Raw genomic sequence first — 11,414 nt, forward strand, 5'->3', positions numbered from 1 at the left:
GAGGGTTAAGTTGATCTCACCCGAAGAAAAAGTATACCATTCGACACGCCTGAGCTAGACAAACACGATGCTGCTAAAATCGCGGATCTGCGATCATTTTTAGCGAAGTTATTTACCAAAAACCGAACCTGTGCCTTAGGCCACTTGACCTGACCTCCGAAGTCATTGGCTGACCCTGGTCCTTAAATCGGAGACCAATCGCTGCATTTCGTAACGGCGCACACGATCGTTTCTTTCGTGAGGCTCTAGCTCAATTAGGAGCGAATCGGCGAAGGGGGTTGTTTCCTCACTTCCAACCCCCAACGTCCCCTCGGTATTCAGAAAACCTGAAGGTCCGGTGAGAGTTAAAACGTTTCTCCTGAACGAGGAAGAAATGTGAAAGTCAAAGCTCTATAGACGTCCTGTAAAAGTGGCCATAATAATAAATTCGTTAGAAATAAGATGCTTTTTAAACGACTTCCTCATATAAAATCGGGTGTTGGGACCAATCTTATAAACGCTTTAGAATGGACAGGGTGTCACTGGCTAAAGTTTGGGTGCAGAAAACGGCTATTACCTAAATGCAAAATGGTTTTCATGCATTTCAGTCAATTGTATATTGTCGGTCCCAGTGGCCGAGCTTAAAAAAAAATCGGTAGTGTTTTGCATCTTTTACGCCCTAAGAAACTACACCATCTATCGAAGTGGGCGGGCTTATTTGAATGGGAGGGCGCATTATGCACGAATCGTGTGCTTTCGTTTCTTTTGGACTGTATTTTACCACATCCACTGCTGGTATCACTATTAATATTATCTAATGCCGTGAATAGGGGAGAGTGGGGAAAGATGCCCAGGGTTTTACTTTGTCATATATTATTCGAAAATGACGATCGGAAAGCCAAAACTTGGAGTTTCAACGGAAGCCGACATCATTTTTCTCCAAAAATATCACACTTTTGTGCCTGAAATATGATAACTTTTTTTGCTATTAAGCATTTTCCTGAAGAAGTGAAAGGGGGCATCTTACCCCACAGGGTGAGAAAGACGCCCCCTGGCGTTGGGTAAGATGCCCCCCTGCACTATACGTGACATAAATAGGCACGTGAATCGCCTGAACGAATCAGTAGTCCCTTCGAGCCTGCAGTAGACACCAAACGTCATCGTAAGGGCCCTCAAAAGTAGTCGTAAGGGGCTTCAGAGGTCATCGTTAGGGCCATCATAGTCCAGCGTGGCCAAACAAGCCTCCGTGGTGGCGTTCGAAGACCACTGTGGGGCCCTTATAGGTCTTCATGATGCTTGAGGGCCCTCGAGCCCATCGTGGGGACCTCAGATGCCAGCGCGGCCTGTGGAGGCAACGTGGGAGCCCTCAAAGGATGTCGTGAGGGGCCCTGGAGGCAATAATGGGGCCTACAGAGGCCGTTGTGAGGGCTCTCAGAGTCAGATGCCGCCCAAAAAGTCGCCAAGTGGGCCGAGAGACCGGCATGGGGAGCACCGGACCGTACCGGACTCTCAATAGTCCCAGATCGGCTTTTGTCTCTCATCACAAGTCTGTAATAAATTATTTGACGGGCTGCTTGAAGGACAGTCTACGGATTTAGGGGGGCGTCTTTCCCCATCAGGACAGGGGGCATCTTACCCCAAGGTACCGAAGTAACATTAAATCAGCACAATTTGTTAGCCATAAAACTACACCCTGAAACCAACTGTTTGGGACACAGTACACGCATGTTAATGTATCACGACTATAGCAAGGGACGCAAAAAAATATCTTCCTTCTTAGATATTTACAATGTTTTGACACCAAAATATTTTTTGAAAGCAGCAAATAAAAAACATGCAATCACCAACCAGCCGTTGCCCAACTGAGCTTCGCAAATTTTTGTGCAGTTAACAAGGCAGGCTTCCGCTTTACGCTAAGAACATTAATTTCTAGGTTCGATTCTTTGTTTCCCCGCTAGAGGGGGTGGGGCGTCTTTCCCACCCTGGGCATCTTACCCCACTCTCCCCTACGACAGCATTCCATTTATAAGATTGGGCCAATGGAGTCGCGCCCCGCGAGCTCGGTTTTCCGCTGGGCCGCTACAGGCCAGGAAGTCGGTCTTCGCCTGAGGGCAGGACAAAGGTCAGCGAGGGAGCGAGGGGTCAGCCAGGTATCGCCCAGTGCCGAGCGAAAGCCGCTCCCTCCCCTCTCTTCCCCTCTTCTCCCCTCCCCACCTCGGTATAGATGGGGAGGGACCGAACTGCCAATGACATGCGAGCGGTCAAGGCCGCTCGCGCGGTAGCGACCCTGGCGGCCGGGTGCCGCAACTGGGATTCAGCCAAGTTACCGATTCGTCTCCTGTGGGAGAGTCAAACCAGGGGACATACTTTTTAGATATACTGTACAATGCTGATAGGTTCGCTGACGGCTGATATTTGTTTTATTTTTCATAAGCTGCAAATGACGGGCAGATGGCATATACCTGACATAAGGTTAGGAAATATTCACCTGTAGGTATTTAAAGCCTATGGCGTTGCAGATAACTAATGTGATAATGGGATTTCGGATGTCATCAAGTAGTTGCTGATTTGTACATCGCTATGCAACCATCGAACAACGTAATAATTAATTAATTACCTTCGCTTCACATCATAAGGCTCGCTCGTATTTCAAACATACATATATCCTACATCGAGCATCGTATTTGTTAGGAATCTTTAACGTTTGTTCGAAGCATGTGTGAATAGTAGGTTGAGGAGTGATGGCCTCTTGGTCCTATATACGAGAGTCAACAAGAGCTTAACATTTACTTGACCGTCTGCTGCAATTGATACATAGCACGTGAAGCGTCAGCGAAATGCATAGTCCTTTACAGATGGCAGGGGTGTCGTTTGTACAGAGGTCGCTGATGGGCACGGGTCAATGCCGCAGCCGTGGGCGGAGCCTAATGTCATATGACGTAGGAAAGCCTCTATCCAGTATGGAAAAACAGTTAACATTACGAGTCAATGACAAGTGCCACAAACATTTAAGTGACAACAAAACGTATTTGAAGAAAAAGTTTCGGCAGGTCTTGAAACAGCTATTTCCTAAATATGGTTGAAATTCTTCCGCGCATTAAAAAACAATCGCGAAAAATTAGGGTTTCAAGGGGTCTGGCGTTAACAGTAGGCGCCGTCATTCATAGTGATGCTGCTGGCCTCCGAAATGATAATGCCGCCTCTTAAAGTGAAGCAGCCGTCTATAGAAAGTGTTGGCGCCGCCTCGTCGGCGCACCGGCGCTCTCGTGTTTCTGTAAAGCGGCAGCTCTACTCAGAACCGGCTGAAGGCCGAACCTTGTGAAGGTCACGGCCGCTGCGCGGCGCTCGGCCGGCTCACGTGGGGGACGAATGCAGACGAATGGCCGGTTCGTCAGTGGTCTGTGCCTTTGTGTTTGTTTTTATGTAGAATATCAACGGGTGAGTGATATTTCGATACAGGTATTGGTTTGTATGTAGCTTGTAAGTGTGTCATTTCGATATGTGTTGATTATTAAGCAGCTTCACATGATAAAAGGAAATGGCGATGCTGCGAAGGCAATCTGGCGCTGCGCCAAATTTGTGGATAGTTTTTTGTTGAGCTTGTCGATCGACCACAAACGCATATTGAGCGATAATTCTGATAGTTGTGTGTTATTCGATTACGATATGGTATATCGGTACAGTTGTGATATATTTTCCTCTTTTGTGTGCATTTCAGCGTTGTGCTAATGGCGCTTATACGAGGTCGAAGTTGGTGCGACCAAGAACCCGTTTTGCACGCTGAGACTTCGCATGGGAGGCAAAACTTGTCGGTATGAACTGAACTGGGGATTTAGACTGCCATTATCTGTAAGAAATTGTATACAATCATCACTTGTCACTGCGACTGAAAGTGTTTGCATTTTTGTATTTAAAGGTGTTCCGAGATAAGATACGAAAGTTACCTAGTAAACAATATATTTGAAACGCGTCAGATAAGATATAAACAAAGGGAAATTGTATTTGTATGATAAGTAACGATTCATGATAGAAATATTGTATGACGTCATGAATGTGGTGGACATGACCGAAACTGAGATGTTTTCTTTTGTTCGTGTGCAGTTACGGCACCACGGCAGTAAATACAGCCCGTTCGACGACAACTCCCCGTCTCTGCAAACGGCGTGCGAACAGAAAGTGATGATCCCGCAACTCAATGTGACAGTGCCGCCCCTAAATCTGTTAGTAGACCCACTCAATGTAATGGTGCCGCCCTTCTAAGCATCTGAGGAGCCCCTCAATGTGATGATACCGCCCCTCAAGAAGATGATGCCGCCCCTTTCAGTATCGGTGGCGCCCCTCAATGTGATGGTGCCGCCCTCAAAGTGCCGGTGGCGCCCCTGAATGTGATGGTGCTGCTCGCAAACGAGTCGGTGGCGCCCCTCAAAATGATGCTGCCGCCCCTTAAAGTGCTGGCGCCGCCCCTTAAAGTGTCAGTGACGCCCTTCGAAGTGTCAGAGGAACCCACCAATATAATGGTGCCGCCCCTCTGGGCATCCACATAGCCCCTCATTGTGATGGAGCCGCCCCATCAAGCAGATGATGCCGCCCCTCAAGAAGATGATGCCGCCCCTGAATGTGATGGTGCTGCCCGTCAACAAGTTGGTGGCGCCCCTCAAAATGATGCTGCTGTCCCTTAAAGTGTTAGTGCCGCCCCTTATAGTGTCAGTGACGCCCTTCGAAGTGTCAGAGGAACCCACCAATATAATGGTGCCGCCCCTCTAGGTATCCACATAGCCCCTCATTGTCAGGGGCGTAACTTTGTATACTTTTGGGGAGGCAGGTGCCCCCCCCCCCCCACTTGAAATTTTGCCACCCCAACATTCCGTTTGCCCCCCCCCCCCAACCTTGGTGGGCGCCCCCAGGCCCGAAAGGCGCCCTCACGGGCCAGCGGCGTCATAGGAGCGCGTGCGCCATCTTTCAAGGGGCGCCATCGCCTATGGAAATGGGATGCGTGAGAGGGGAACCTCTGAGGCCTTGGGGGCGCCTGCATGCGAAAGAGGGGCGCCCATGAAGTCCTCAGGGCCGCCTCAATGTAAAACACGGGCGCCTGCATGCGAAAGAGGGGCACCTTATTGGCCTCTTCTGAGGCCCTTCGGGGTGCCTCTGAGGTCTATAGTATAGGGGGCGCCCACATGAAAAAGGGGCGCCCATTAAGGCCATAATGGCGCCCCAATACGAAAGAGGGGAGACTGCATGCCAAATGGGGGCGCCTCCGAGGCCCATAGAAAGAGGAGCTTCAGTTGAAGCCCAAAGGGGCGCCTCAATGGGAATTAGAGACGCCTGTGAGGTCTATAGGGGCGCCTCTGATGCCCATGTCGAGAGAGTCGTCAGTCGTTTGTGTAACGTTCCTCAGGGATGGTACGCCGCTTGCGGCAAGTAAAAACTTAGCTAAATAGCGTGCCCCATTGGTTAAAAAGCGCCCCTCGAGCAAAAGTGGTGCCCCTCTGACAACACGCACGTCTTATGTCATCTGTTTTGCTAATAACTAATGCCCCCGCACGCAGAGCGGCGCCCCATCCGTTTATCAATGTGCCCCTTCAGGTGGATGAAGCGCCCCTCTGGCCAATACCTTATTGGTCATATGATATATACCTTATATCATATGATACTTGTTTAGTATCCATGACAGGTTGGATGATGATGTAAATAAGAAACCAAATTATTACAAATGCATTCAAATATATTCAAAAAGACACACAAAGCTTTCGGTTCATGGAACCTTGATCACTGTGCAAATGAGTATAACAATCGCTGTAACCGTCTAAAAATTCTTTGAAATTAATCAGCCGCGTGTTTTCTTCTTCTGGTCGTCAATGGCAGCAAAATCGGTGGTAGACCAGCAGAAGAAGAAAACACGCGGCTGATTAATTTCAAAGAATTTTTAGACGGTTACAGCGATTGTTATACTCATTTGCACAGTGATCAAGGTTCCATGAACCGAAAGCTTTGTGTGTCTTTTTGAATATATTTGAATGCATTTGTAATAATTTGGTTTATTATTCACATCATCCATCATATGATACACTACATATGATTGCAAAATATGAAGTGAATGGAAAGAAAACATTTGCTCATGTATGTTCCCCTTTGCACACTGTAGCTCATAAGTATTATCAGTGGGAAAAGGGCTGTTTTACACGATGCAATTAATGATTTCTACAAACGGTTTGTATTAATTGACTTTTGGGGAACGGGTTCAACTGGTTCCGATTCCAACTTAGACCGGGTCCGACTGGTTCCAGAAATGTCCAGCCGGGTCTGGTTCGAGTCTGGTTCCCAAAATTTTCACGTTTTGCCACCTCTAGTTCAAAGCAGGAGTAATTTGTATCATTTCGTGATAACTTGATATCACCTGGTGAGCCACAGACTTCTGCATGTCTCGGTATACAGAGGTATATGGGTGACCTAAGCTTGAACGCTCTCAGCCTGGAATTAACCCGCGCCGGGCTGGTGCTCCGCGACTTCCGCGCCGGGCGGGGAGGGGGGTGTCTGGTCTAACTCGGCTTCTGGGCCACGTAGCGACACGCAGTAAGCAGCATTCGAAAGAGCGTCAAAAATAATGACTGAAACACTCCGGTCATTTTTTTGGGTCAGATCAAAGGTCAGCTCGCCAGAGGTCATCAAAGGTCAAATGTAGGCCATTTCAACAATTTTGGAAATTGCAACGGCTAACTCGGGATCAGTAGAGCTACAGCGCCGCGGAAAAGCGCATTCGATAGCCCTTTTACAGACCTTTCTGATCACTGTTCTCAGATTTGACCTCAGGTCAACGGTTTAGCCTCCAGAGGGCAAAAACTGTAAAATAGCAGTTTTCACGAAAACTGTTTTTCGGCAATAACTTTTGACTCAAGAGTGTCACGACATTACTTTTGGCAGCATCATGTTCCTCTCGTCGAGACGCGTCGAATGAACTATTTGTTGACCTTGAAAGGTCATTTTTAAAATTTGACCTCAGGTCAAGGTCATAACCTGACCGAAAAGGGTCATGTTTCATATCAGTCGATCCGTATCGTCGAGCTGAATACATCTGACGTGTTTTCATCGCTCTAGCACGCCTTTATCAAAAGTTACAGCCAAAAAACTGGTGGTGACCGTTCATGACCTGAGATGACCTCAAGGGCACACAGAGGGGTCACAGGTGCATTTTTTCCAATTCAGTGTATCATGTTTACCAATAAAACGATGTTTGAGAGGGTTCTAAATACCATTCGTCCAAAAAAGGCTCATTTCAATTTTCTCCCATTGACTTATAGGTAATGGAGAGGTCGCAAAATTGACCTGACCATAGGTCACTGATATCAAAATTCCGAGATTAACATTTTATACATACTGTTACTCTTATCAATCGCTGAAAGTTTCAAGGCGATCGTTCCGTCGGTGTAGCTATGACGAGGATTGCAACTTTTTTCTGAGGTGAGGTCTTTTGACGTGACCTGGTGACCTGACCTTGAGAGCTCTGGGTCTGAAATTTGCACATGTGTAAAAAAAAGATGCATGAACAGGTGTGCCAAAAACGGCGGCGCGGAGTTTTGAGATATCTGCGAAAAACCGCAGGGGAGGTGTTCACTCCCTCCCCCCGGCCCGGCGCGGGCGGGAGGGGGGGGGGGCAATTTTTTTTTTTTTTTCGATGAGGGCAAATTTTTGCCACTGGTTTGCTTCTAGAGCACGTGCGGAAAAGATGCAGTATGAAGTGTGTTCTTAACTTAAAAGGGGAGGCGTAAAAACGTCCCTTGCTTCTGCGTGGGGTAAAGTTCTACAGATTTGTTTCTTTAATCTCGCCTTTTTATCAGTTGTTTTTTCTTTTCTTTTTGTCAATTCATTAGTTCGTCTCGTTTCTTTAGAAGAACTACCATATGCGTTGTTTAATAAGGCGTCACTACCCTGGTCCCCAATTCCACTACCCGCCCCCGGTCTCTGGTCCCCAAATTGCTTTCAAAGTGTATTTGGTTTCAAAATAATTCCGCGCTTTTGGCGCGCTATTTCAGAAACAAAACTGCAACATAACGTGCCAAAACACGACGGCACAAAAAACAACGTGCTATGGTAAAAAAAAAGATGCTGCCGTAAACTGAAATAAGACTTATTTCTAGACAGTCACGGGGAGGCGCCCCCATGCCCTTAAAAAGGCGCCCCTGACAGCGTTGCCCCCCCCCCCCCCCAACGAAAACCAAAAAGTTACGCCCCTGCGCAGCAGCACTTTGCACAGTCACTACACACAATTATGACAATTAAAATAGCTTTGATCAATCAAGCAAGTCAGGACCTGGTATGCAGATTCACGAGTTCTCTCAACATCTTCAACTACCAACAATCAAGACTGAGCACCTTGTGATCTCAGTGACTCCGCAGGCCCATCTTCTGTTTTGCATTTTCAGTTTTCATATTAGAGAGAGAAAATATATGAAAAAATGACCTCTCCTCGACATTTAAAATTATTTCAATAGCCAAATATTACTGTATTGATATTTCGACCAACAGGTCTTCTTCAGAATAAGACGATGTACACAATTGTACGAGAACGAGAATACAATAAATGATGCAGCAGACTTATTCCCGCGGTTTTCAAATTCAAAAATTAGCGCGGTTTATCTCGCGCTCATAAAACAGTGGTACAACCAGGGGGGCGACACGGCTATTCGCGCAATGTATTCATTTATGGGCCGCGCGGGGCCTCGCGATGACGCGGCTGGAGGCAACTGCTCAGCGCGCTAGGATACTTCTGGCGGGGCCAGGCGCTGAACGGTGTGCAATGAATGGGTTATGGGCGGGCAGACAGAGATGAGGCATTGAATTTCAAATTGACATCAGCAATCGGGTGGGAAAGGAGAACGTTTCTAATCGAGCTTGGGATGGGGAAAGCCGAAAATATCACGATCGGCTCATAGCTCCGACAGGGCCGGGTGCTGTACCATGTGTAGTATATTTAGGCGGGCAGACAGAGATGAGTTATTGGATTTCAATCCACCTTACCATCGGTTTCTGGTGAGGTTTGAAGACGTCTTTAGTCAAGCTCGGAGTGGGGCAACGGCCACTGGCGGATCCAGGGGAAGGCATTTGGGGCAAATGTCTTCCCCAACAACCAGGGCAGCGCCCGAAATCGATTTTCGAGAATAAATGAAAACTTCACAACTTTTCTGAGGAAATGTTGGTTAATCACACCGCACAGCAGTGCGCAAGGAATCGAAATCCGAGTTTTTTTAAAATAATTCCGAGAAACCTTTTTGGGGTAAGCCCCCGCAGTGTCCAATACCGCTTCCTGGATCCGCCAGTTGTGAATAAGTCACGGTCGATACCGAGCTTCGGCGGGACCAGGCGCTGTACACGTTGTTCTTTGAATGAAGAGGTGGACAGACACCTAGCCCCACATCCTACTGCTATGCCCGTGCTTCTGTGGGTGAAGCACTAAAGCATCACGGAATCCCAGAGGACCTGCGAGTCGAAGAGGTGGCCGCTTTGGCCGCCGGGTACTGCAGTTCCCTGGGACCGATGGCAAAACAACAGCTCCGGCGGTGCCCCTATGGGCCGTAGTAGTTAGTGAATTCCCGTAATGTAGAGATCATATCCTCAATGATCTCCATTACCATTTTACATTCCTAAACAATATGACAGACCAATTATGCTTGCCTACGTTCAGGCATTACCTCTGATGGTCATACGCCCAGTACAACATGTGTTGTCTGTCAAACAACAATCGACGACGGGATCCCTTCTCATCATCTCTTAAACCATCGGCTGTCAATTCACCCACCCCGTTTCCCTAAAAATAGACGGTCAGATTCGGCCTGGGTCCTTACGACCCCTCTAAATTCGCCAGAGACGGGATCGGATCGCCGTTATTGCACCCGTCTTAGTGTCTTAAATACTATGACAGCTTCGACCACGGACGTCGGACGGGGTGATCGTTCCACGAATGTACGCACCATCCAGGCCTAGGATGCATCGAGGTTTAAAGGATGCAGTCTGTAGATCAATCAACAAACAATGGTGGTATGCAACCACTTTAAAATATCTCCCTGGCTCCCGCAACGTTCCAACGCCCCTCCGTTATGCATTCGCCCTGTGTGTCCGCCGAGCCGGCTTGCCTCCAATGACGTCATCGGCCGGCCGGCGGCGTTCAAGGTCAAACGGCTGGTGTCCTTACCTGGAGTTCTATAGCCTTGGGTACAACCTTTTTAACAACTTCAAAATATCACAGAATATGCATGAAAACACATCGCTTGACACATCGAGTTCAAAGGTCAACACTCCAAAGTCAAAGGTCAAAGTACTAGGTTCAAATGCCAGACAAGAAGGTCGAGTTCAAGGTTAGAGTTCAACGTATCCCTGACCATCAAGGTCAAACCATAGCCAGATAATGTAAATTATACAATATACACATATATACAGAACTTCATTCGCACTGATTGTTCACAAGTCCAGTAAAGCGCATTACAAATTTAGCAATACAAAATTGGCCATAGGAAGCATTTGACATTTCCACGATCACACTTCATACATTTCCAAATCTTCACTCACCCACATTTATATCTACATGATAGGCCATGAGGACACATTTGAGTTAAGCCTTGGGTCAAGCTGCCTGATGAGTAGTGATTCCGCTATTTTGCGGTCAGGATGGTCTCTTGCCCGGTACAAAACTTCAACATCTATGTGTGTGAGGTTGCCTGTAGTCTGTGGGTGACAGGTACGAAAATGGTCTCCTAAGGGTGTATCCTGTTTTTGGCTCGTCATATCACGTAAATGTTCATTGAACCGCAGCCTCAAGGGCCTTTTCGTTTCCCCAATGTACTCCATTTGACCTACATCAGAAGCACAAAGTTTGCATTTTAGCCTATAAACTACGTTTTTTTGTGTGCATAGTCCGCGAAAATCTGTCTTACATAGATTACATCTGTTGCCGCCCGGGCATTGAGGTTTGGAAAAGGCCGACCGCACTAATTGTTTCTTTAACTTTTTATCATTACGCCATGCTACTTTCACGTCCAGCCCCGATTTCTTGACCACTTTTTTCACCTTGCATAGCAAATCCTCATCGATATACGGTAAGGTAAGGAAGCCATCCTCCCCCAGCGTCTGTTTCGGTGCCCTACCCTTTGACCTCGCTTGTCTGACCTGCCTTAGAAGTTTTTTCAACAGCTGTGCCGAATAACCATTACCCAGTAGCAATGCCCTAATCTTGCTCACTCCAGATTCTGCCTTACTTGTGCTGGAAGCATTGTTGTAGGCTCTATGGAACATGTTCCTAATCATGCTATGCTTAGTAGCTGAGGGGTGTGCTGAGGTAGCATGTAATACTATGCCAGAGTTCGTTGGTTTGATATACAGTTCCGTCTCCAGTTTGGCCCTACCTGCCTGGGATGTTTCGATAGTAACCAAAGTGTCCAAAAAGGGCA

The 11,414-nt window shown here is 47.4% G+C and overlaps 1 long non-coding RNA gene across 1 annotated transcript; it reads left to right on the top strand.

Moving 5' to 3' along the window:
* The first annotated feature begins 3,219 nt into the window (after positions 1 to 3,219).
* On the top strand, positions 3,220 to 4,208 carry LOC122371890. The gene is made up of 3 exons (XR_006254791.1): positions 3,220 to 3,417; positions 3,698 to 3,791; positions 4,081 to 4,208. It is a non-coding gene; the product is annotated as an uncharacterized LOC122371890 (long non-coding RNA).
* The last annotated feature ends 7,206 nt before the right edge of the window (positions 4,209 to 11,414 follow it).

Source organism: Amphibalanus amphitrite, unplaced genomic scaffold (genome assembly GCF_019059575.1).
Source record: "Amphibalanus amphitrite isolate SeventyFive unplaced genomic scaffold, NRLGWU_Aamphi_draft 001289F_arrow, whole genome shotgun sequence".
NCBI classification, from domain to species: Eukaryota; Metazoa; Arthropoda; class Thecostraca; order Balanomorpha; family Balanidae; genus Amphibalanus; species Amphibalanus amphitrite.